The sequence below is a fragment of the Balaenoptera musculus genome, chromosome 11, assembly GCF_009873245.2.
Source record: "Balaenoptera musculus isolate JJ_BM4_2016_0621 chromosome 11, mBalMus1.pri.v3, whole genome shotgun sequence".
NCBI classification, from domain to species: Eukaryota; Metazoa; Chordata; class Mammalia; order Artiodactyla; family Balaenopteridae; genus Balaenoptera; species Balaenoptera musculus.
Window position 1 is genome coordinate 98,514,246 of NC_045795.1, and position 26,646 is coordinate 98,540,891.

General features: G+C 39.0%; 1 protein-coding gene and 1 non-coding gene across 3 annotated transcripts in view; both read right to left on the reverse strand.

Annotated features, from left to right (window-relative positions):
• The window catches only part of VGLL4 (vestigial like family member 4), a 155,078-nt gene that overhangs the window by 114,609 nt on the left and 13,823 nt on the right, over positions 1–26,646 (reverse strand). The window lies entirely within an intron of this gene.
• On the reverse strand, positions 466–538 carry TRNAC-GCA. The gene has a single exon. It is a non-coding gene; the product is annotated as a tRNA-Cys (tRNA).

A 26,646-nucleotide genomic window follows, 5' to 3' on the forward strand; every position in this document is an offset into this window, starting at 1 on the left:
TCACTCAGGGAAGTGGTCATGATGCAGTCTCTCCATCAGTAGCCCTGCTATGAAGGCCGTGATGCTGCGTTTCTAATAAGCTCCCAGGTGACACCATGGACCACGCCGGAGGTGTAAAGAGATAGAGAATATATTCTACACAGTAACAAGCTTCCTAAACAGATGCATTCTGAAAATATGTAATCTAAACATTCTTTTTTTTTTTTTTTTTTTTAAACTTCAACTGGGAAAATTCTACGCAGCCAGACCCTGGCTCAGAGCCCAGGATCCCAGCCACATGCCTCTTAAAAATAGGTTTGCAAAATGCCTAGCATTTTTTTAAAAAAGAATAGGATATTTGCCTAAAATTCTGGCAAAGTTCTTGATACTCACCAATCCGATTACTTTTTAAAAATTTTTTTTTAAATATTTATTTATTTATTTGGCTACGCCGGGTCTTAGTTGCAGCATGCATGTGTGATCTAGTTCCCTGACCAGGGATTGAACCTGGGCCCCCTGCATTGCAAACGTGGAGTCTTAACCACTGGACCACCAGGGAAGTCCCTATTATTTTTTTTATTAACTTCATCCTTCTTTCAATTTTCACTTCCTGCTCTACCATGGCATTAAACTGTGTCGCAAAATTGCCAAATCCCTGTTCTTGTTTGCCACGTATATGAAACCCCTTTTGCCATTTGCTTATCTCCTGCAAAACAGAGAAAGATTTCTTTCCTGGCAAGTTTTCTAAATTCTTTCATTTATTTACTTCTATTTCAACTTTACTGAGGTATAACTGACATATAAAATTGTAAGATATTTAAAGTGTACACAGTGGTGATTTGATATACATGTACATGGTGAAAGGATCCTCCCCATGCAGCTAATTAACACATCCATCACCTCACATATCTTTTTTTTTTAATGAGGACATTTAAGTTCTACTCTCCTAGCAAATTTCTATTATACAATACAGAGTTATCAACTACAGTCACCACGCTTCACATCAGATGTTCAGACCTTATTCATCTTATAGCTGAAAGCTGGAACCTTTTTACCAACCTCTCCCTATTGCTCTAAATTCTTTAAGATTCCCAGTGGCACACAGTATCATGCAGCAGAGTTACGGAATCAGGAAACCAACAAGAACTTTTGTACTTTCTCAAAGTTTGTAATTGCTTCAAATCGTCATCCCATGGAAAGGTCCTCTTTGCTGAGCAAAAATGCTACAAAACTAGAATTTAAGTTAGAAGGTCAACTTCAAAGGAATTTAGGATGCAAAGATCTTTCAGGCATCCAGGCAGTAACTTGATTTTCTAAAACTGTATTCTCAGCATTAAAATAGCTCAAGAAGGGACTGCCCTGGTGGCGCAGTGGTTCAGAATCCACCTGCCAATGCTGGGGACACGGGTTCGAGCCCTGGTCCGGGAAGATCCCACATGCCGCGGAGCAACTAAGCCCGTGCACCACAACTACTGAGCCTGCGCTCTAGAGGCCATGAGTCACAACTACTGAGCCCTCAGGCCACAACTACTGAAGCCCGCGCACCTAGAGCCCATGCTCCGCAGCAGAGAAGCCACCGCAATGAGAAGCCCGCGCACAGCAACGAAGAGTAGCCCCCACTCACCGCAACTAGAGAAAGCCCGCGTGCAACAGTGAAGACACAGCACAGCCAAAAAAAAAAAAGAGAGAGAGAGAAGGGGATTTCAAAAAAAAAATAAAATAGCTCAAGAAGAAAACATATGCTTCTACTTAGTGTTTTTTTCTTCCTGTTGTAAATTTTACTGTCCTGTTATTTTCTTATTTTTAAAAACATCTTCATTCTCATTCAATATCCTGGCAAATTTTTCATATTTCCCCATGAATTTTCCAGCACAGCTGTGGGTTTCCAAGTCAAAGTTTGTACAAACATCACCTGTCAAACTTTTGCAAGGAAGTGTCATCTGCATCCTGACCTCTATCATCGCTCCCTTGCTGAGGCTGTGCTAAATTTCTTAGCAGAGCAAGACCCTTGCAAACAGCCTCCTGCAGCCCCTTCCTTTTACCGGTGAGACCACAGAGAAGCAAACAGGTTCAAAGCCACACTGCTATGGAAACCAAGTCCCCTAGCATCTTCATTTGTGCACTTTCTAATAATCTACAGACCTGCAGAGACAGCCAATTATGAGAAATAAAAGCTCTCTATTTATAAACATTTACTTAAGAAGTTACCGATAAAAAATTCTATAAAAGGAATAAAAAGAGAATGCAGAGTGCTTTACCTTAATGGGAAAAGAAAGGGCAAACATCATGGTGAATTCTCAGGCCACTACTCCTACAACTGAATTTACAACAGCAAGTACTCTCTCATCTATTCTACCAGGCCAGGTTTCACAGCAAATCTCCACTATTCAGTAGAGGGAGGAAATCCTTCTTTCTTTCTTTCTTTCTTTATTTAACATGAAAACTGTTTTATTATTCCTGAATGATTTACAAAAAGTAACAGTTTCTTATTCATTTTGTGTGGCAAACATAATATCAATTCTAAATGTTGAAAAAAAGTTAAGTGAACGACGGCAAACAACGACAAAATTGTAGACCAATCTTAATTATGCCAACAATCTTGAAGATTCTTAATAAAATAATAGTATTGATAAATGCAAATAAATAATGCACAGAAAGAATAGTACAGGCATGCCTTGGAGATAATGCAGGTTTGGTTACAGACCGCCACAATAAATGGAATGTTGCGATAAAGTGAGTCACACAATTTTTTTGGCGTCCCAGTGCACATAAAAGTTATATTTACACTATATTGTAGTGTACTAAGTGTGCAATAGCATTATGCCTAAAAAATCAGTGTACAGACCTCAATTAAAAATACTTTATTGCTAAAAGTACTAAGCATCATCAGAGCCTTCAGCAAATCATAATTTTATTTTCCGGTGGAGGCTCTTGCCTCAAAGTTGATTCTACTGACTGATCAGGGTGGAGGTTGTGACAATGCTGTTTGATAGCATTTTACCCAGAGTAGAGAAATCCTTCCTTATTGAGTACCGTTGACCCAAGCAGGACCAAAAAAAAAAAAAAAAAAGTCAACAAAGGATCATTCATAAGTCAAAGAATTAAAGCTTAATTTTTCAGAAAAATTTATCACATGCAATTAACTTTTTAAAATATGAACAAAGACCAATAAACTTTAGCCAGGATATTCATGGATTGTTTCATTACATACTTTTACTTTACACTGGAGGCAATTAAAAGAGGCATCCCAGATGGAAGACAGTCCATGTAACTCCACGAGGACAGGGTTTGGGGGTGTTTGCTGCTGGGTCCCGGTACCCAAAAGAGTACCAAGCACAGGACGGATGCTCAACACATATTTGTTGAATTAATGACTCAAAAGAGAAAAGGGAAAAAAGAGAAGAAAGTTGCAGCACATGGACACACACACTGAGCAAACGAGGATGGCTGTTTATGGGGAATGGATGGAAAATGAGGATGAAGTGTGATAAACAGATTAATCAGAGCTGAGCTCTGTGTGGATCAATGACAGATAATAAGCCATGAGTTGAGGTTCAGCCAAGGGAAAGAGAAAAGCCCTGGGCGGGGACAGGAAAAGGTTGGGATGGAGAAGAATGACCAGTTTCAAGCATTAGCAACCGACCCCTCCATCTCCCAGGCCTGAAAAAACCAAGCTGAGGACCAACACCTGCCTTTAGGCTCCCGGTTCCTGCTTACTGACCAATATGTATTAGTAAGTGTCACTCAACAGGGAGTTGAAGTCCAAATAATAATTATTAGTTTGGAAAGAAGGAATCTTGGAATCCCATTTACCTATATCCCATTTTAAAAAAAGAAAAAAAAAGTGCACATTTTCAAGTTCACGTGAATTAACCTCAGGTTGAAAACAAACAGCACTGAGGCTGGCTCTCAGGAGCAACGCGGCACTGTCTCCTTAGCCAGCTGTCACTAAGTTAACTACACAAATTTGGCCACTTAAGAGTTTTTTTTTAAATACCCAGAACATAAACTTCATATTCTCTACCCATATTATATTATCACCTTCCTAATATTGTATTATCACAATATTCCCTCCATCGCCTGCCCTAATCCCCAAAGAGACTCCGCTATTATTCATGAACTCAGCTTGTACATTCCTTGTTCTAATTGCCTTCAAGGCTATTCTATTACCATTAACAATGGTAATAGACAATGGTAACAATGGCCAACTTTCCAAAGTTAAGGGCTTGAAAATTAGTCAACAAATTTGTTCCTAATTTTTAAATGCCCTGAGTTACAACAGCACTGTATACTTTTTTAAAGCACTTTCACAAGATCAACTCATGGGAAGCAGGCAGAGCAGGTATTAGTCCCATTAAGAAAAAGGGAATACAAAAAAGATTAAATAAATAACACAGTTATTGCCAGAGCAAGAAGTGAAACAGGTCTCTGAAACATATTTAGTCCAAAACACCATCATTAGTTCAATGTTTTTCTACTTCAACAAGCAGTCTCGCAATCGTTGACAAAAGCTGAGAGTACAGAGGGGTTTGGAAAGGGAAGGAAGCCCATACAAGCCTTCCAAGCAGAACTCCACGCGATAACATACACTGTTGAGAGCCTCCACAGACCAGGTGCTGTTCTAGATGCCGGGTCTTGGCAGTGAACAAAGTCCCAGCCCTTGAGGAGCTAGCATTCCAGTGAGGGACGCAGACAGTGCACAAGTACATAAGATAATATCAGGAAGAAATAAGTGCTCTACAAAGAAATGCAGGATTCACTTACTTGTGGAATCTAAAAAAGGCAAACTCATAAAAACAGAAAGTAAAATAGTGGTTACCAGGGGTTGGGACGGGGGGATAGAAGAGATGGTGTTTCGGGGTGCAAACTTGCAACGAGTGGATAGTAAGTCCTAGAGATCTAATGCACAGTATGGTGAATACAGACAATATTGTATCATAATACAATATTGCTAAGAGTCTAGATCTTAATTATTCCCATCACGAAAAAAGAAATGGTATTTATGTGATGTGATAGAGGTGCCGTCACTACAATGGCCATCATATCACAATATATAAATGTATTAAACGTGTTGTATACTTTAAATTTACACAATGTTATATGTCAAATATGTTTCAACTTAAAAAAAGAAAAAAGCATATTTACACAAAGCTACAAATATACTACCTGGGAACATTCTAACACCATCGAACTGTACACTTTAAATTGGTCGATTGTATGGTACATCAATCTAAGTATCTCAATAAAGCTGTCTTTAAAAATGCAGAGTAAAGGGATAGCGAACAAGGGGTCGGGTATAAAACGACACAGTTTTGTGCTAGCTGAGCACCTAGCCAAGTTCACTTGGCAGGCTGATTACACATCCCCCTCTTGGCTTCCACAATGCCAGCAGCCAGACTTCTAAACTCTGGGAAGCTCTGAGACATGACCAGCCCAAGATGAAAGACCCACTATATTGAGACTGCAGGTTCTCCTAACAGACAGGTGGCCCCCAGAGGTCCCTCTACAGTGGGGCTCAGAGTACAAGCCGCCACCCCTCACCTTTTATTCAACTCTGTGATTTCTTCTCTGACCTTAACCATGAGTAGACATGCAGGTATTTATTTTAGGAAAGCCACTAAGATGGAAGATAGAGGCCAAATCAAACCCCAAAAGCGTCCCAAGGACATGAAGACTATGCAAGAAGGAAAACGTTTAAAAATACTCTATCAATTGCCTCAGAGATATAGCAGCCCTGAAAGAGGGTGTGATTTTTCAAAAGAGCTCTAGCAACTAAAAACATGATAGCAGAAGTTTTAAAAGTAATAGAAGAATTGGAAAATAAAGTTGAGAAACGTCTTCCAGAAAGTAAAATAAAAAGTTAAGAAGGAAAAAAGGGAGAACGGGGTGGAAAAATGAGAAGACCAGTCCAGGAAGCCCAACATCTGAAAAATAAAACTGCCAGAAGGAGAAAAGAAGAAAAAAAAAAAAAAAACAGAGATAAGAAGAATTACCAATGAAATTATGTAAGAAATTTCCCCAGGAATGAGTTTCCAGATACAAGGGGCTTACTGCATCTCCAATATTATGGATCAAAAGATAACTACAGCTAAAACTGACACAAGTTTTTACCTACGTGAGACACATTTCTGGCAGAATTAGTGTCATACCGCATGTAAAGTTTTACTGTTAAATATTTAGGTTGTTTTCTATATCATGTGATACCACCATAAGCATCACTGTGTAAGCCTCAGATTATTTTCTTAGGATAAATTCCTAGAAGCAGAACTACTGAATTAATAAGTATGAACAGTCTGCTAATCTGTACTCCCATCAGTGACTATGCATATGATTTGTTAGAATCCAAAAAAAAAAATAGACTGCAAATTTTTTTACTGCTATAATGAGTAGAATATATGTGAACACAAAGGAGAGAATACACAGGCAGTCATTTTTTAAAATTTCGCTTAACGTTTAAGTCATATTGTTTACAATTTAAATCAACAATTCTATGGGCTTGCTTCAATGAAAGCCACTGTTCTCAGATGGTAGTTCTCAAGAATAGAGGCTCCTTAAAGACTCACATCAGGGGCTTCCCTGGTGGCGCAGTGGTTGAGAATCTGCCTGCCAATGCACGGGACACGGGTTCGAGCCCTGGTCTGGGAGGATGCCACATGCCGCGGAGCGGCTGGGCCCGTGAGCCACAACTACTGAGCCTGCGCGTCTGGAGCCTGTGCTCCGCAACAACAGAGGCCGCGATAGTGAGAGACCCGCGCACCGCGATGAAGAGTGGCCCCCGCTTGCCGCAACTAGAGAAAGCCCTCGCACAGAAACGAAGACCCAACACAGCCAAAAATTAATTAATTAATTAATTAATTTTTAAAAAAAGTATACACATGTTTATTATAAAAAAAAAAAAAAATTTGCATGGTGAACTCCAAATAGTCAATTTAATAATCTCCACCTACACTGAAACAGCCCAGTGGAAAGGATATGCACTGTGGAGTCAGTCAACTCTGGTTTCTCACCCCATATCTCCCAATCTTTGCCAGGCGGAGACAATACTCTCCATCTCACTACTTTGCACGACATCGGACGCTTCATAAGCTTTCAGTAAGTATTTGTTGGATGAAGGGATGGATGGGTGGGAATTAAACGCGGAAATGCTCACACCATTACAGCAGGTGTTCAGTAGAGGGCAGCAGCCCTTCTCCCCTTCCCAGGGCTCGGTCCCCCGCCTTGTTCTCATCTGCTGTGCTTTCCTCTCCTTCAGAGATGATCCAGTCCCATGGAGTCGATTATTACTATTATTCTTATTACTAGAATAAATTCCAAATTCATATGTCTAGAACTGACAATCTGATCTGACAGCAATAAAACTGTCATCTTTCCCCAGCATTAGGTCCCCTTTTAAAATTCTCTTTTTCTCAACCAATCAACCGAAACTAAGTACCCACTATGAATTCTATACTGTGCTGGACACAATGAAAAATTGAGAATATAAAATCCTACCTTCAAAATTATATACCTACTTGGAAATAATAAGCTAAAACGTGTGAAACAATAAACTATAAAGAGCAAAGTATTAATTCCACCCATTAAAAATTCATTTAACTGAAAATTCAGCTCTATGTGATAAAGATAGGAGCCAGGGAAGAGTTAAAAAAAAAAAGAAAGAAAACAAGAAAAAGAAAAGACCCCAGGACAGCCAGGATAGAAGTAGTGATAACAGCATACATGCATTCTTGGACCCAGTAATTCATGTTTGGGAACTCACGACAAAGAAATAACCCTAAAAAGGGGGGAAAAGGGAAGAAGAAGCTGCCTGAATAAATGACATTCACTGCAGTATTATGTATAAAAGGGAAAAATTAGAAATAACTTTAAACTCCAACAATAAAGGAGCATCTGTTTTGGCCCATGCACTGGATGGTATATTATACAACCGTTAAAGTATTTGGGAACATTTCCTCACGTTAAAAAATGCTTACATTATGTTAAGTGGAAAGGGATATTAAAGAGTGCATCCAGCATCTAACAGTGATCGTATGAAACAAGCAAGCAGGCAGAGAAAACTGATGAGAAGAAACAAAGCAGAAGAGACACATGATGTTCTGGATGGTGGGATATGAGTTTTTTCTTCCTACTTTTCTGAATTTATCAGACTTTGCACAATGAGCAGGTATTAGGTAGATAATAAAAACTTAATACGGGTTGAAACATTTTACAAATATACAATTCTCATGTACTCTGGTCAGAGAATTCTTTACTTGGAGCCCAGGGTATCTTTCTTCATTCATTCAGGAGCTTGGCTCTGCTCTACACACTGAGGTTACAGAGGTAAATACGTTATGCACCGTAGCATCATGTGGCAGAGCAGGGGTCGCCCATGAGAACGGTTTAATTGTTTTCAAAATCAGAAGGAAAAAATGAACCATTAGATTGAAGAGTATGTTTTAATGTATAACATCAATATATTCATCTTTATAACAAAGCAGTTGTAAAATATAATTCTTAAAACATTTTTGATGAAGGCAGGCGCCTACAAGAGCAAACGTGCCTCAGGCTCATGAAAGTCAAACTGCGGCCCTGGGGACGTTCAAGGTGAAGACTGACGGTGAAGGAGGAGCCAGCAACTCAGATGGGGGAGGAGAGTATTTCAAGCAGAGACAGCAGGTTGTGCAAAGGTTCTCAAATGGGGTAACAGCATATATGGAAAATGTAATACCATGACAAGGCCTGGTCTGAACCACATTTTAAAATAAAGACAAGCTGGAATATAATTAAGAATGATAAGGGGTTTAGAAATTTAACCAAGGAGGTAAAAGATCTGTACACTGAAAACTGTAAGACATGGATAAAAGAAATTGACACCACAAATGAATGGAAAGATGTCTCATATTCATGGATTGGAAGAATTAACATTATTAAAATGTCCATACTATCCAGAGCAATCCATAGATTCAACGCAATCTCTATTAAAATTCCATTGGCGTTTTTCACAGAAATAAAACAAACAATCCTAAAACTTATATGGAACCCTGAAGAGCCAAAGCGATCTTGAGAAAGAAGAACAAAGTTGGAGGCATCACACTTCCTCATGTCAAACTATATTACAAACTAGAATAATAAAGACAGTATAGTATTGGCATAAAAACAGACACAAGGACCAGTGGAACAGAATCGAGAACCCAGAAATAAACCCATGCAAATACAGTTCAACTAATCTATTACAAGACTGCCAAGGATACACAATGCGGAAGGGATAGTCTCTTCAATAACAATGCTGGGAAAACTGGATATCCACATTCAAAAGAATGAAACTGGACCCTTATACCATATACAAAAATCAACTCCAAATGGATTAAAGACTTAAATTAAGACCTAAAACCATAAAATTCCTAGAAGAAAACATAAAGGATAAGCTCCTTGACGGTGGTCTTGGCAATGAGTTTTTTGGATATGACATGCAAAGGACATGCAACAAAAGCAAAAATAAACAACTGAGTCTACTTCAAACTAAAAAGCTTCTGCAGAACAAAGGAAACAATCAACAAAATAAAAAGGCAACCCATGGAATAGAAAAAAAATGTCAAACTATGTATCTGGTAAGGGGTTAATATTATGAGTTAATATCGGGGGTTAATATATAATTCCCTTTATATAAAGGGGTTAATATTTAGTATTGTAATACTCAATACGCAACAGCAAAAAAAAAAAAAAAACCACCAACAACAACGAAATTTAAAAATGGGCAAAGGAGGTGAATAGACATTTTTCCAAAGAAGACATATGAATGGTCAACAGGTATATAAAAAGGTGCTCAACTACACCTTTGTATCATCAGGGAAATGCAAATCAAAACCACAAAGAGATGTCACCTGTTAGGATGACTATTATCAAAAAAGGTGAGATAACAAGCGTTGGCAAGGGTGTGGAGAAAAGGGAACACTTGCGCACTGTTGATAGGAATGTAAATTGGTGCAGCTACTACGGAAAACAGTATGCAAGTTCCCCCCAAAATTAAAAATAGAACTACCATATGATCCAGCAATTCCGCTGCTGGGTATATACCCAAATGAAATGATCAGTATCTCAAAGAGATAGCTACACTGCCATGTTCAATGCAGCATTATCCACAATAGCCAAGATACAGAAACAACCTAAATGTCGCTAAACAGATGCATGGATAAAGAAAATGTGATATATATGTGTGTGTATATATAATATATATGATATCAATGTGAAAAATGTAAGACATTTATATGTTAATATACATTATATTTGTAGATATTACTGTGAGAAATATAGTGAGAATATATGAATATATATTAATGTAAGAAAATGAGATATTATATATTTATATAAATATATATATGAATATTATTCAGTCACAAGAAAGAAGGAAATCCTGCCATTCGCAACAACATGATGAAGCTGGAGGACCTTATGCTAACTGAAATAAGCCAGACAGGGAAAGACAAATACCATATGATCTCACTTACATGTGGAATCTGAAAAACAGAACAAATGAACAAACATAACAAGAGAAACAGAGTCATAGATACAGAGAACAAACAGGTGATTGCCGGCAAGGGTGGGGTAGGGAATGAGAGAAATAGGTGAGGGAGATTAAGAGGCACAAACTATGTATAAAATAAATAAGCATTAAGGATATATTGTACAATGCAGGGAATATAGCCAATATTTTATAATAATTAAAAATGGAATATAACCTTAAAAAATTGTGAATCATTATGTTGTACACCTGAACCTTACATAATATTATACATCAACTATATCTCAATCAAAAAAAAAGAAGTACAAACTTTCAATTACAAAATAAATGAGAAACAGGTATGAAATGTACAGTGTGGGGAGCAGAGTCAATAAAAATGTGATATCTTTGTACGGTGACAGATGGTAACTAGACTTATCGTGGTGATCATTTTGTAATGTATAGAAATATCAAACCACTATGTTGTGCACCAGGAACTAACATGGTGTTATAGGTCAATTGTACTTCAAAAACAAATAAATAAACTCACAGAAAAAGAGAGCAGATTTGTGATTACCAGAGGCGGGGGTGGGGTCGGGGTCGGAGGAATTGGATGAAGCTGGTCAAAAGGTACAAACTTCCAATTATAAGACAAATAAGTACTAGGGATGTAATGTACAACATGAGGAATATAATTAACACTGCTGCATGTTACGTATGCAAGTTGTTAAAAGACTAAATCCTAAGAGTTCTCATCACAAGGAAAAAAAATTTTTCTTCTTTCCTTTTGTATCTACATGAGGTGATGGATGTTTACGAAACCTATGTGATCATCATTTCGTGACGTATGTGAGTCAAATCCTCATGCTGTACACCTTAAACTTATACAGTGCTACATGTCAATTATATCTCAATAAAACCAGAAGAAAAATAAATAAGTAAATAATAGAAAATAAAAATAAAAAAGTTGAACACACAGAAACAAAAAACAGAAAAGTAGATGCCAGGGGTTGGGGGTTAGGGAATGGGGAAATGTTGGTCAAAGGGTACAAATTTCAGTTATAAAGATGAATAAGTTCTGAGGATCTAATGCACAACATGGTGACTAAAGTTAATAATACTGTATTATATACCTGAAATTTGCTAACAGTAGATCTTGAGTGTTCACTCCACCAAAAAAAAAAAAAAAACAAACAAACCCAAAACTGGTAACAATGTGAGGTGATGGATGTGTTAATTAACTTGATCGTGGTCATCATTTCACAATGTATACGTATATCAAACCATGATGCTGTACACCTCAAGTAAATAAACAACTTTTAAAAATCTTTTCTGGCCGCGCAGCATGTGGGATCTTAGTTCCCTGACCAGGGATCAAACCCACGCCCCCTGCATTAGAAGTGTGGTGTCTTGGGCTTCCCTGGTGGCGCAGTGGTTGAGAGTCTGCCTGCCAATGCAGGGGACACGGGTTCGAGCCCTGGTCTGGGAAGATCCCACATGCCGCGGAGCGACTAAGCCCGTGAGCCACAACCACTGAGCCTGCGCGTCTGGAGCCTGTGCTCTACAACGGGAGAGGCCGCGATAGTGAGAGGCCCGCGCACCGCGATGAAGAGTGGCCCCTGCTCGCCGCAGCTAGAGGAATCCCTCGCACAGAAACGAAGACCCAACACAGCCAATAAATAAATATAAATAAATAAATAAATTTTAAAAAAAAATAAAAAAATAAAAATAAAAAAAAAAATAAAAAATAAAAAAAAGAAGTGTGGTGTCTTAACCGCTGGACTGCCAGGGAAGTCCCGATACAACTTTTGTCAATCATACCTCAATAAAGCTGGGGAAAAAAGAAAGGAAGCACATCATATACGAAATAAGTGAGAAACGAGGCATCTCAGGATTAGAAAGAAAACTTAAAGGGAATGTGATAATTTTCTTCAAATATTGCAAGGATGGAAACGAACAATTCCAAGGATTAAATGTTCTAAGTAGCTGGGAGTAGAAATGTGTCCAAGGAGTGAAAGTTATAGCAATGTAGATTTCCACTCAATAATAAAACTGCCCTAGCTCCTCAAAGTGTTTAACAACTAACAATGCAGTGAAGTAATAAACTCTTACATCCAAGCAGAGGATAGAAAGGCAAACGTCAGGAACATTGCTAGGGTATCTCTGCATTAGAGGATATAAGAACAAGAGGATATAATCAAAGTCCTATCTATATAGAAAAGTCCTAAATTAGCATCTGTTAATGGTCCTAAATTAGCATCTGTTTGCACAGAAGTCCTCAAAGGGAAGTAGAGGTCTGCTGCAAGGTGAGTTCCCCAGAAAGCAGACTGAGAGGAGAGAGTGTGCAGGAAGTTTGCTGGGGGGTTCTCTCAGGATCATCCCCGTGGGGTAAGGGAAGAAGTCAGAGAAGGAGAAGCTGGCCTTCAATGCAGTCACAAGGGCCACAGTGACCTTCGGAGTCAGGGCAAGAGGGCTGGCTGGACCTTTACACCCCTTACCCACCAGTCACTGCCTGCAGGCTGCACTGGGGAAGGGGCATGACCTTGGGAGGGAGGCTCCCATTGGCTGAGAGCTGCCAGGGGGCACACAACCAGCAGCATGGCATCTATTATGAAGCATTACGTAAAATTTTTGTGTATCAATTATTTCAGTAGGATAACATACATCAAATGCCAAAACCAAATGCTGGCACTTCACAACATTGCGCTGTAAAATATTTAGTAGCTCACTGGTCTCGCTTGAAAACATCACAGCACATCACATAAATATCATTTATATTTACAAACAAATCTAATAAAAGAAAAACCAAGTTTCATTCTTATTATAGAAATATCCCATCCCAATCTCCACAGGCAAAATTTAGGGGGTTGAGAATCCTCAACTAGGACACTATGGTTTTGAGGTTTGACAGCCAAAATTAACCAGTAATATTCAAATTAAATGTAAAACTAAACTTTTTTAAACCCTTCCCTCTCCTCCAAGATGTAAACAATTCCTTTACTCATTGGTTATCTTCTAACTGATAACCTTTCACCATGCTATTCCTTCATGCTATTAATACTAGGATATTAATTTATAAAATTATCTGCGCAACAAATATGAGATGGGAATATCAAATAATGAGACTTCCATACATCTCAACTGAAATTCAGGTTCAATACCATGAAAAATAACCAAACCCATAGAAGAAAACAAAATTTGACTCACTCTCTAAATATGCTCTATGCATATACTTCAAGTACAATTAACAATTATTTTATATTTTAATTCATTACTCTTGAAAAATAGGTGAATAACATCTAGTCTTCTACAATTAGTGCAGTTGGGTTTTCAACAAGTCTCAAGAATAATTTACTCTGTTTGGTTAAAATGGTGCTGATGGAGCATATGCTCAGTTATGATACAAATATTAACAAGGCTTTCCTTTTGCTCATGAAGTGTATATTTACACAACACACAAAAAAGTGATGTGGACAAAGGCAAGCAGGGCCTGCCCTCACACTGAATTATCTAAAAGGCCACCTCCTTGGTAACCAGACTGACCCATTTTTAGAGGAAAAAAAGTTTAAAATTTAATACAGAAAGATTTTTTTAATGGTCTAGTCACACAAAGGTAAAGTAGCTTCTTGCGATTTATCTCTGAAATTCTTCTGAAAGCTCAGAGAGAAGGAAAATAATAAGGAAAAGTAGACCTACAGTACTACAGTCAAAACAAAAATTGCTTAATTCAGGAAGATTTAGAGAAACCAAATTAAGGTCAAGGGAACAATAAAATAAACAGGTGGGATTTTGAGCTGCTAAGTTTGCAGTTGATTGTCACAGTAGCAAGTGAAAACTAACACAATTGTTTATTAACATCTATCCCTTGCTAGCTTTCAAGCAAATGTTGAGGCTTACACATTTTAATGTGTTCTGTTCAAATCTAGCATGGTTCTCTACACAAACTTGGCCCTCAATAATATTTTTTGAATGAATGAAATCCTGTAAATCCCCTCACTGCTTTCACCAGAGGAAGAATTATATTAGAACCGTCTAGATCAAATTTCTTTAGTTGGGCTCTTTATCACAGAGCCCAGGAGCTTACAGACTCTTTACATTTTTTGAATTTTATTGTTCACTGGTCTTAGTTTGACTTCTCTAAATGTTTCCGAAATACATAAACCTCTACAAGGCTGTTTCTTTTAAAGGATGGCTAGTTTTCTAATAATACCAAACATATTCAGTATATAACTGAACCACTTGCAGTATATACCTTTGAAACTGACACAACATTGTAAATAAACTATACTTAAAAAAACACAGTTTGGGGTTTTACCGTTTGGGTTTGCTGGTTTATTTTCATTTTCATTTATAAAGATAAAAGCAGATATAAATTTTTCTTTCTACTTCTGTTATTATTATTGTTGTTGTTATTGTTTTGGTTGTCCATTTGACTCACTTATTTCCTATTTTCCTAATAAATGCATCCTCTTCTCAGTACTGCTTTGGCCTCATCCCACCAGAACTTCAATCTGGCAGATGTATAAGATCCTAATATCTCTGTAAAATTCTGCAACATTTTGTTGCCTATCTTCCAAACCCCTAATTTTGTCTTCAATCATATCCATTCAATTCTCAAGCTGATCTTCCTTAATCTTTTAAATTCAATAATCATAGCTTTAATCTCCATAAACTTTGTTGTTCTAAATGATCTTTTTTTCTTCATAGCAGGGTACTTTTATTTAATATATTCATACTGTCAAATCTCTTTGAAGATCTAACATGTTTTTACTTCTCCTATATTCCCCAGAGTCTTCTGACTCAGGTTCTTTTCTTTCATCCTATTTGTTTTCCTCAAATGTCTGATGATCCCTTGATGTTCATTCATACTTAAGAATAAAAGACTGGGTTGATCCACAAGGGCAACTAATGCCTGTTTCCTCTCTAGTATGAGGTCTCTCCTTGGGGAGGCTCAACTGTAGGGCTCTACGTAAAGAGTACAGGATGCGTCTGATGATGGGCTTTGCCTTAGGGTATAGGAGTGAGGAACAAGCAGCAGGCAGGTTGGGAGACAAGTACACAGACCCGCCAAAATAAGAAAGTCTTGCCTCTAGTGTGAAGGATTTTAGTACATACTGCCTATTAGAAGGCTCAGACTTCCTTCCCCAGCACCCTTTTTGCTGTGAGTGCCCATGGTGATCTTAAACTCTACTCTGCTTCTCTCTCAGGTCCCTAAACCCACTTGAGGAACCCTCCCAAACAGGATGTTGACTTTTTGTGAACACAGTCAGTTCTTAGCCAGGGGATCACTGTTATAAATGGAATACTTTATTTTCCTGAATTTTGCTCCAGGGCCCCTTCCCACTGGCAGGTGTTAGTCACTGTAAGTTCTGCTTTTAATTCAGCTTTGCACCTGTGTCTGGGGTTATGATTTTTTACTTTTGTTTTTGTTTTCTTTTGTCAATCTAATCCCATCTGTTTTCAGTTTTCCAGGAATTCTTTATAACTTTTAGTCTAACGAAGGTAGGCACCCTTGCTAGTTTTCCGCAGTGTTACAGATTTTTTTTTTTTTTAATGTATAGTGTACTTTCTTATTTTAAAGGATTTTCGTTAAGAGGGGAGCCTGATGCGTGTGTTCAGGCTGTCATTTTACTCCAAACATCCAGTATGTCCTCCTGAATTCCTGAATGAAACATTCCTTTGTAATTTAAAATGTTTTATTCAAAGCACCCTAAGCTAGCACTTTGCTGGGGAACTGAAAAAAATCATTCTTCTCAACCCCTGCTTACCGGTGAACAAAACGGATTTCTGCCTTGTCTGGTTCATTTAAGAAGTGACTACAGCCCAGTTAAACGAGGTAAGTTCCATGAGAGAAGGGACTTTTAAGCAGTATTTTTCAGAGGGAGAAAAAAACACATGTATGTAAAGTCTGAGGAAAAAGGCAGTCCTAGAGAAAGAAATGGTAACTTCCCCCGATTTCAAATGGAAAGAAGATGTACTCATTTCATTTACAAGGAATCAAGAGTTTGATCCAATAAAAAGCAGTTACAATAAATCAAAAAGCCACTGAGGAAGTAACAGTTTGATTTTTCAAACTGAATTTGATTTCTCTAAAAGTGTAAATCCCACACTTATTGCTTCTACAAATTATATCCACATACAATGCCAAGTCAACAAGCATTTCATAACTGTGTAACATAAATCTTTAAGAAAACAAAAGAAGATGAAGAAAAGATGTGGCCTTTTGTCTTTTAAAAATAAACAATCTGAATGGAAGGAGAAATACACACATACCCAGATTCATGTCCACACTGAGATCATGATAGATACTTGGCAATGTTTCAATATTAAATATCACCTTTTCCAGCTCTTAAAGAATTGCTATAGGAATTCACAACTACAAAGGGGGAGGGGAGAGAAGCTGATGGAAGTTGCTTTTTTTTTTTTCCACACACACAGACTGTATTTTATTTTTACAAGAGATAAATAGACTGACACCAAGCATTGTACATGGATGACCACAACAAAAGCAACAATGATTGCAATTACCAAACATGAAACACACTCATACTATGTCATAATATTGACATTCAGTCCAGTAATCCTCCACTGTAACAGCTCCTTTACTTCGCAGTGAAAATCGATTTGTATATTCTTTGCCTCTGAGTCCTTGTGGGATTTTTTTTTTTTTAATTCAAACAGAAAGTCACAAAAATTATACTCATCCTCATCAGTTCACTCAGTCCCATGTAATTAATTTTTTTTTCATCTTGATCTTTTGTTAGCACTTTTATGAGTTCGTCAGTTTTTCATTAGAGTTCTGAAAATGCTTATTCATTCAGTTCAGCAGTACAGTTACCAGCAACCTGTACTTGTCAGAGTCTTTTCCATGAATTTCTTGAAGATGAAACCCTTTTATAGGAACATATTTGCAAAAGCATCAGAGTACACCCAGAACTGTCTGTAAATGACAAAAGACTTAAAAATGACCACGGTTAAAGATTTGATGAACGTTCATAATAATGCAGTTGACAAGAAAATTAGTTATTTCTGAGATTTTTTTAAAAAATCTGTTCTTTTAGGTTGTATTAATAGAAGTATTGGGACTAGACTAGAAAGCACATACTAGATAGATACTTATAGGTTCCATCTTGGCAAAGGAACTACTGTTGGCCTCACATGGAACTTTAAGTATCTAGAAATTTTATATAAAAATCCAGCCTTCATCATGTCTTGAACAATCAGAGCTCCACATTCACATGTAAAAGTAGTCAGCTGGAGCCAGTGGTAACAACTGGCTCTGTAAGGAGGGAAAACAAAAAAGCCAGGATCTGGTGTAAATACTCCCACCAGGGCTGATTTCAAGCTCCCAACGTGATTCGAGGTTGGGAGGAGACCCGCACAAGCGGCTCCCATGAGCCAGCTCTGGCACAGCAGTGGCTGGAGCTGGGTGGGGGCCGCCCCCTGAAAAGGAGGAAGAGTTTCTGTTCTCCAGGGGTCCCTGCACCCTGCAATCTCACACTTGGCCGCTTCAGGCACCTGTCACCAACCCACCCGGCTCCCTCTGTCCCTTCACCCCCAAGGACTCATGACTAAGACAAGGCTGGTGGTGGTCCTCAGTTCACTGTACCCAGACCACACACACAGATCACTGTTCAGGTGTGAATGTTCCATCTTACAGGAGGGAGACTGATGAGCCAGGGTGGGTGAAGACAGCAACTTCAAATGATGGTTTGGAAGACATCCAACAAAGAACGGTCCTTGTGCTGGGGGTGTCTGGACAAGATACTGATTAGGGAGGGCAAGGATTTTCTCAAGATGCAGGGAGGGGAGGAGAGGATGGGGAGGAAGGAACGTGGAGAAAGGTATGTATCAAATGAAAAAAGGTAAGTACTTCAGCCAAAGATTCTTTTCTTTTTTTTTTAACATCTTTATTGGAGTATAATTGCTTTACAATGGTGTGTTAGTTTGCTTTATAACAAAGTGAATCAGCTATACGTATACATATATCCCCATATCCCCTCCCTCTTGCGTCTCCCTCCCACCCTCCTTATCCCACCCCTCTAGGTGGTCACAAAGCACCGAGCTGATCTCCCTGTGCTATGCGGCTGCTTCCCACTAGCTATCTATTTTACGTTTGGTAGTGTATGTATATCCATGCCACTCCTCACTTGGTCCCAGCTTACCCTTCCCCCTCCCCGTGTCCTCAAGTCCATTCTCTACATCTGCGTCTTTATTCTTGTCCTGCCCCTAGGTTCTTCATAACCTTTTTTTTTTTTTTAGATTCCATATATATGTGTTAGCATACGGTATTTGTTTTTCTCTGACTTACTTCACTCTGTAGGACAGACTCTAGGTCCATCCACCTCACTACAAGTAACTCAATTTTGTTTCTTTTTATGGCTGAGTAATATTCCATTGTATATATGTGCCACACTTTCTTTATCCATTCATCTGTCGATGGACACTTAAGTTGCTTCCATGTCCTGGCTACTGTAAATAGAGCTGCAATGAACATTGTGGTACATGACTCTTTTTGAATTATGGTTTTCTCAGGGCATAGGCCCAGAAGTGGGATTGCTGGGTCATATGGTAGTTGTATTTTTAGTTTTTTACGGAACCTCCATACTGTTCTCCATAGTGGTTGTATCAATTTACATTCCCACCAACAGAGCAAGAGGGTTCCCTTTTCTCTATACCCTCTCCAGCATTTACTGTTTGTAGATTTTTTGATGATGGCCATTCTGACTGGTGTGAGGTGATACCTCATTGTAGTTTTGGTTTGCATTTCTCTAATGATTCGTGATGTTGAGCATCCTTTCATGTGTTTGTTGGCAATCTGTATATCTTCCTTGGAGAAATGTCTATTTAGGTCTTCTGCCCATTTTTGGATTGGGTTGTTTGTTTTTGATATTGAGCTGCATGAGCTGCTTGTAAATTCTGGAGATTAATCCTTGGTCAGTTGCTTCGCTTGCAAATATTTTCTCCCATTCTGAGGGTTGTCTTTTCATCTTGTTTATGGTTTCCTTTGCTGTGCAGAAGCTTTTAAGTTTCATTAGGTCCCATTTGTTTATTTTTGTTTTTATTTCCATTTCTCTAGGAGGTGGGTCAAAAAGGATCTTGCTGTGATGTATGTCATAGAGTGTTCTGCCTATGTTTTCCTCTAAGAGTTTTATAGTGTCTGGCCTTACATTTAGGTCTTTAATCCATTTTGAGTTTCTTTTTGTGTATGGTGTTAGGGAGTGTTCTAATTGCATTCTTTTACATGTAGCTGTCCAGTTTTCCCAGCACCACTTATTGAAAAGGCTGTCTTTTCTCCATTGTATATTCTTTCCTCCTTTGTCAAAAATAAGGTGACCATATGTGCGTGGGTTTATCAGCCAAGGATTTTTGACTGATATTTTTAATTGAATTGCGAATGACGTTAAAACAGTTCAAAACATTTTTATGTGTATTAAAGGAAAGCAGGGATTTCTAAAGACTGAAAAATATTCATTTAAAGGAAATAATAAACCATCCTCAAGTGTCTAAAGAGCTATTCAGTGGAAGAATCTAGTTCCAACATCCATTATGCTAATTAACAAGCCATTATTTTCACCAGTGAGATCCATTTCTAACATTTAATATGCTAATTTGATCTGATATAAAACTACAAAAATAGCAGAGACATAGCCCTTCTGATTAGATGCCAGGTGCCTACCCTGGGAAGCAAACGGTGATTAAAGCATCTGACCACACCTAGAGAGTGTCTTAAATAAGCACATAATACTATCCCGCCTTATGTTTTCTGAAGCTTTTTAAAGTAAAATGGGCTACTGGGCAATGATCTTTTCAATGCCATTGTTCATGAAAGGTAAATAACTGAATGCAGAAAACAAATTATTAGTGACTCCAACCTTTAGAAAAGGCAGTAAATTCAGTCTCCTTATTTTGAAAATCAAAAGGAGTCTTGGGAACATTAAGCCAGAGAAGAAGACAGCTCCCCAGGACCTGTGAGTTCCTCGCCTGGAGGACTCTGCACTACCCAGCAACAGCTGACACTCAGTTATTAATTGCTATTCTGATGATCGTAGCATGCGATGGCACATCAAGATACTGGGGCGGGTGGGGGAAGCACCTCAAGTTTTTTATTAAACTTTAATCTTGACTTAGGCATCCAAAGTCTTAAAGCTTCATTTTTTCTCTGACACCTCCCACTCAGCCTACTGCAAAGGTTCTTGTTATAAGAATCAAATGAAAATGTTTCGCAAACTATGAAGTATTATCAAGAGGGAATCAGTACTCCTTTGAATTTGTATGTTATTAGTAGTAACAGTGATAGTTAGAGTGGGTCATTTTTGCTAGTGTTCAATAAATTAATTCCTTAGAGATGAGCCTTTCACTCCAGCAGTTACTTTCTTACCTACAGATGTTGATTAAAGGCTGATCATATGCACCAAATGGTCCACGCGTGGAATACGAAGCAGAATAGTGCAGAACTCTTGCCGTGAACAGGTCTGGGGTCTAACACCGACCCACAGAACCTTAGGTCCTCAAGCCCAGCCACTCACCCAATGCCTATTCCCTTCCTCAACGCCTCTGAACAGCTGTCACCTCATCTCTGCCTGGGCACTTTGGCAATGAGGGATCTTGTTACTCTGTAAGCAGCCCGTGTCATCAGAGCCGAGAGCCTCTCCTTGTGTCCACTGAGGTACTTACAGGAAAAGAAAGCTCAGGGTAAAGAGAAGTTCTGGGGCGGCAGGCAGCTGAGCCACCGGCATGCGTGAGGACGGTCCGGGCAGCCCCTGCACACGTGCTAACACCCGTCCTCCACATGTGGCTGATGACAGCTACTTCATACCTAGGAAATGCTGTTTCACTGGTTGGGAAACCTTTTCCAAGTGAAAACCTCCTTGCTGACTTATTAGTGGAGGGGGCATATACAGTGTTGCTTGTTTTTAATCTGCAACCATGTCTTCAATGGCCTCCCACCTGAGGACGCACAGAGCAGATGAATGAGGGCTTAGGCTTCAGAGTCAGGCTGCTGAGTTCAAACCTCAGCACCGCCATGACCAGCTAAGCATCCTTAGGCAAATTATTTCAGTGCTGTACATCTCTGTTTCCTTGGTCATAAAATGGGACTAATTATAGTGCCTCCTGAGTCGGGTTGTTGTGAGAACTGAATGAGATAACACAGTAACCCTTAAACTGAGGTCCACAGGCAAATGCTGAGGGATCTGGAAGGAGTTTTCACTTGTGCTGTTATTTCACTGAGAATCTTTTTTTAAAAAATCTAACGTAAGTATATCCTGTATCAGACACCTACTAAAAATATAACCAAGTGTTGGCACATGATTTTGGTGACGGTGTTTGCACTTTTTTTTTTTCCTGGTCTAATGAGAAAAATACAGAAACAGACCTAGTATGAGACTGAGGTATTTGCACTGAAAGAAAACCAGTTTATGTCACCATAACGCATGCAATGAAATATTTTACAAGAGTTTGCACAGATAAAAATGGTGGGGAAATTGTGTCAAAGGACACATGGCAGTACAGGCACGGTGACATTAAAAGAATCAAGCGCAGTGCGGCAGGAGTGGCACCATACGCCAGGGGGACAGAATTCAGCCGTAGCAGATCATCATCTATTGGATTATGGTTAACTTTTACGGGCTACATTTAAATGATAAGTTCATATCCTGGCTATGCAGCTGTAAAAGAACTGTAAGCATAAACATTTTATGCCCAGTGTTCTGCTTATACATTTTTAAGTAACACTGTAATAAAGATAACTGAACTGTGGTTATGCAACAGAACGTTCTTATTCATAGGAAATACATACTTAAGTATTTAGGAGTAAAGAGGCATGATATCTCCCATTTACTCTCAAATGTTTCAGTAAAAATAATCCACATATATATGTGTGTATACATACACTACATACATATATATATATTTAGAGAGAGAGAAGGAAATGGAACAAAATATAAACAACCTGGTTAAAGGATTATGATCGCCAAAGAATTACAGCGTCTCATACCTAGAAGATCCAGCCCCTCCTTCTTAAAGACGCAGATCCAGAACTCCCGAAGGAGTATTATTAGACCAGGGACTCAGTAAGTCACATATGGGGGAAGGGACCGAACATCAGAATCACCTGGGTAGGCGTTTGCAAAATGCTTACAAATACTCCTTCCTCCTCTCTCTGGGAATCACTGCCACGGTGAGCCCCTGTCTTGGATACATGATCTCTCTACAGGTGTTAGGATATAACGGATAAAAATCATAAATGCAGTGACTGGAGCCATCAAATCAGGCTGCAAAGGATCCGATCGGTAGGCTCTCCATCAGTGTCTGTTAGGCAGTCTCAATGGAACACCCTTTTGGAAGCAAGAGGGACCTAAGTAGGTTTAACCAAAGGGGAGTGACCATTTTCTTGAGCACTGACTCTAAAAATCAGGAACAATACAGGCTTAGGACGCAGAGGAACTGCCTCTAACGGGGCAGTCCTGTTTGCTCCCAGTGGGTATGCCAAGTCCTCCAATGCTCTTGACCGAGAACAATGTGAGGACGTCACCCCTGTCCAGCCACTGATGGATTCCTGCTCATCTGAATTCCCTGGCCCACTATACCTTCATGCCCCACGGGTTAGTCAAATCTCCCCAGTACATACATGCAGGAGCCAGAAGCAAGTTTACCCAATGAAAGAGATACATAAACCAAATCATGTTTTTTTTCACCTGCAGGTCCCAATTCATTTGTGGATCCTAAAGTCAACTTAATGAGTTATGACCCAACTTTTATTTGGACAAAGTAAAACGCAAAGAAATACAGGCAAATCAAGCTACACTGTACAAAGCCAGGGTAGGAATTGTTTCATGAAGCTTTTGTATCAATTATGTCAATATGAGTACAAGGGTCACAAGGTAAATGCTTTTTTACTCTGGGCCGTGGCCAAAATGTTTGAAAGCCACTGTGTCAGGTGCTGAGAGGAAAGGCAAGAGGATAAGAAGGAAGGAGAGAAGGGGAAAAAAAATCAGGAGCAGCCCTGGTCACAGGAAAGCACTGGCTAAAGCACCGTAACCTATACACACAGTGACCTGATTGACGAGGAGGCTGGCACGAAGTGATGGTGATCTAGGAGGACAGAAGTCCATCTGAGAAGACAGTATGTAAGCGCAACTCATCTTTATGTTATAATGAAGCATATAGGTTTCTTTTTTCCCTTTTTAAGGCAAAACAGAACACAACCTATACACATGAAAATGTTCCACACATCTGAGGCATTGACCCCCATAATAACTAGAGCTTATGCTCCTAGGAATGCTTTCCCTGGAGAATGATGGTTAATTTATGCTTCATCAGTTACTCAACATTCAGTGACCTTCACCAAACAAGGAGTTCGTGAATTTCTAGAAGCAGATGCAACAGCAACACTGCAAAAGCCGCCTTCTTCCCCTGCTGCTCTGTGTCACTCACGCCGACCTTACCCAGCTTGTTCTGATCACACACATAATCGTTAGACCAGATCAAAAGCACTACCCCCTCCACCAAAATCCTCAAAAACAAAGCTACATGTTTCTTAAAACTATTTCAGCCTCAGTAAGGAAGTCAGCAGATACAGGAACTTAGAAGATATAAGAACAAAATTACCAAAAAGAAAACATTCTGTACATATCATGATGAAGTGCAGTATCACGTTAAAGACACACCCAGGTGACGTTATAAACATAGGTGCCTACGTGTCCTGTCCACAAATTCTGTTCCATTTTGACTCCTAAAAAATAGACTTGGACAAAGGTTAAGGTCTTCCCAGCACCAGTATTAATGATCCCTGAAAGGAGAGATTCCTCAAGCACATGGAAAATCGGCCATCTCATGTTGTATTTTCATTAAGTACCTTCCAGGATTACCCGGGATGCTGATTAAATCAATGTCTCATGAGCAGTGGAATGATTATTTTAAGTAAGTGTATTCCTTCTAGGCCATCCAGATAAGTGGCTATTGTGTTACTACAAAACCACCATTTCACTATTGACTTCAGCTCTGCAGTGTACTATTGAGATATTTCTTTGATTCTTTGCTGGTAGACATAATGAAGCCTTAAGGCTATCAGGTATTAAATACTCAATTCCTAACAGACACTGTTCTCCTCCAAATGCTGAAACAATAACATCTTAAAAAAATGCCTCAGTTACTGGTTCTCCAGGAGCAAAAGGAAAGAGAACCATTTAGGTCACCAACACAAGTTGGAAAACTGATCTCAAGTCGTAGAACATTTTTCTGTTTGTAATAAGACACCCAAATCAGATTACATACACAAGACTTTTTTAAAGTTGAGGAGAACGTGAAGTGTAAGAGCAATTTTCAACAAAAGCTAAAATAGAATTAATCTAGGGCAGAGAAAGCTGAATCAGGCTGAAGAAGCACAAGTAGGTCTGAAAAATCTACCGAAAGGCTGTGAACTTAATGTTCAACTTTGTCTATAAACTGCCTGAATTTTCACATTCTTACATTGTTAGGTAATAGAAAATATGGTGAATCCCTGGTTCTTGGGTTCTGTTCTTTGGGTGGTACACAGAGCACCACAGTGAAACAGTTTCTCAAAAATGTCGCCTCCGTGTTAATGATTACAGACATCTTTGGGCTTTTTTTTTTTTTTTTACTTTTCTTTAAATGTAAAAAATGATCCTGAGATGCTGAAACCATTATAGAGGGATTCCAGAATCATGCCAGCCCATTCCTAAATGAATTGGAGTTCAGAATAAAGTCTACCCTGTGATCACTTTGACCTTACATATGTATATATCCTTCCTCTGTAAAACGCTAATACTGTGTTCAACACAGGAGGAAAGTAAGAATTCCTCTCTCCCTTGGCAGTATCGTTCTGTTTCTATGAAAAACAGCTCTCTCAAACTGTAGGCTCCACGGAGGCCCTGCATCTATGTCACAAGTACACCCAGTCTCCTGACATACATTTTACAGCCCCAAGAGTCAATGCATACATCAGTTCATAAGCTCCATGAAGGCAGGACTGCCACTTGCCCCCCAGAAAGACCCCTTTTTCCATAAGCCTTCAATCACTGCTCACTGAACTGGTAACTATTCAGGCTTCCAACCTGAGCAGACTGATCCTGAAGCTGGGCTCCAGGACAGAACCTGAGAAGGCAGCAGAAAAAGAGGAGAAACTTTTACTCTCTTCACTCAGGACACAAAAAGCTACCCTGAGGTCATTACGTATTTTTCATTTATACAAACACGATTTTGTTTTACTGATCCTAACTAAATGTGGGCATTATAAAACAGAGAAATTCAAAATACTGTCTTACATAAAAAACTTCTAAATTAGCTATATTAATGTTTAACGAAATCTGTAACTAGCTACTCAAGTCAGTAACGCTTATTGCAATCTTAGAGGCATAAAGGAGTTTCTTGTTGTTTCAATAAAAGCCTACAACCTGAGCTGCCTCTCCCGAGCTCAATGTCCCTGGGAATGACACTTCACATCCCTGAGCTTCAGTTTCCTTAGGAAAGGATAATTATACTTCCCAACAATCAAAAGCTAAATAAATGTAAATTACAAAAGAGGTTGGGGAAAAAAAAACTTCAATGGCTATTTCATTCAGTCAGTCATCTAAAGATGATACTGTGTGAGTGGTGGTAGTGGGGGAAGGGAGGAAGCCGCAGGCACAGGGATGACACAAGGGACTGGAGAAAGTCCTACCAGAGGGCCAACGAGGTGCCTAGAGAGAACAGGGCAAGGCAGTCGCCCCAGGAGTTGACAGTTAAGGTAAGTACTGTACACACAAAGTCCAGTTAATCTTCACATATGTTTTGTAAGTAGCAACTATTATTTCCGGGTTACTAATGAGGAAACTGAGCCTTAGACAAATAGAAGTCCTACCAGCTAGTAGAAAGGCAGACCTTACATCTTAAGGAACAGGCACACTTCAGCTGCCAATTTATTAAGAACTAAACTGGAAAGTTGCTCATCTTCAAGAACTTACCACGTATAAAAGCTCAATCTCACCAAATCTTCTGTCAGTAGCATTTTAGTGCTTACAAAAGAACACTCAACCTTGCTTCCACAGAAAACAGTCATTCTTGCAAATATCAACTGTGAACAGTAACATTTAAAAACAAATATACCTTAGGACGAGCAGGAAAATCACTTTCACACAGTGGCAAATGACCTTCCAATGTCAGTGTTCTCTCTTCTTGTGCCCCTTCCC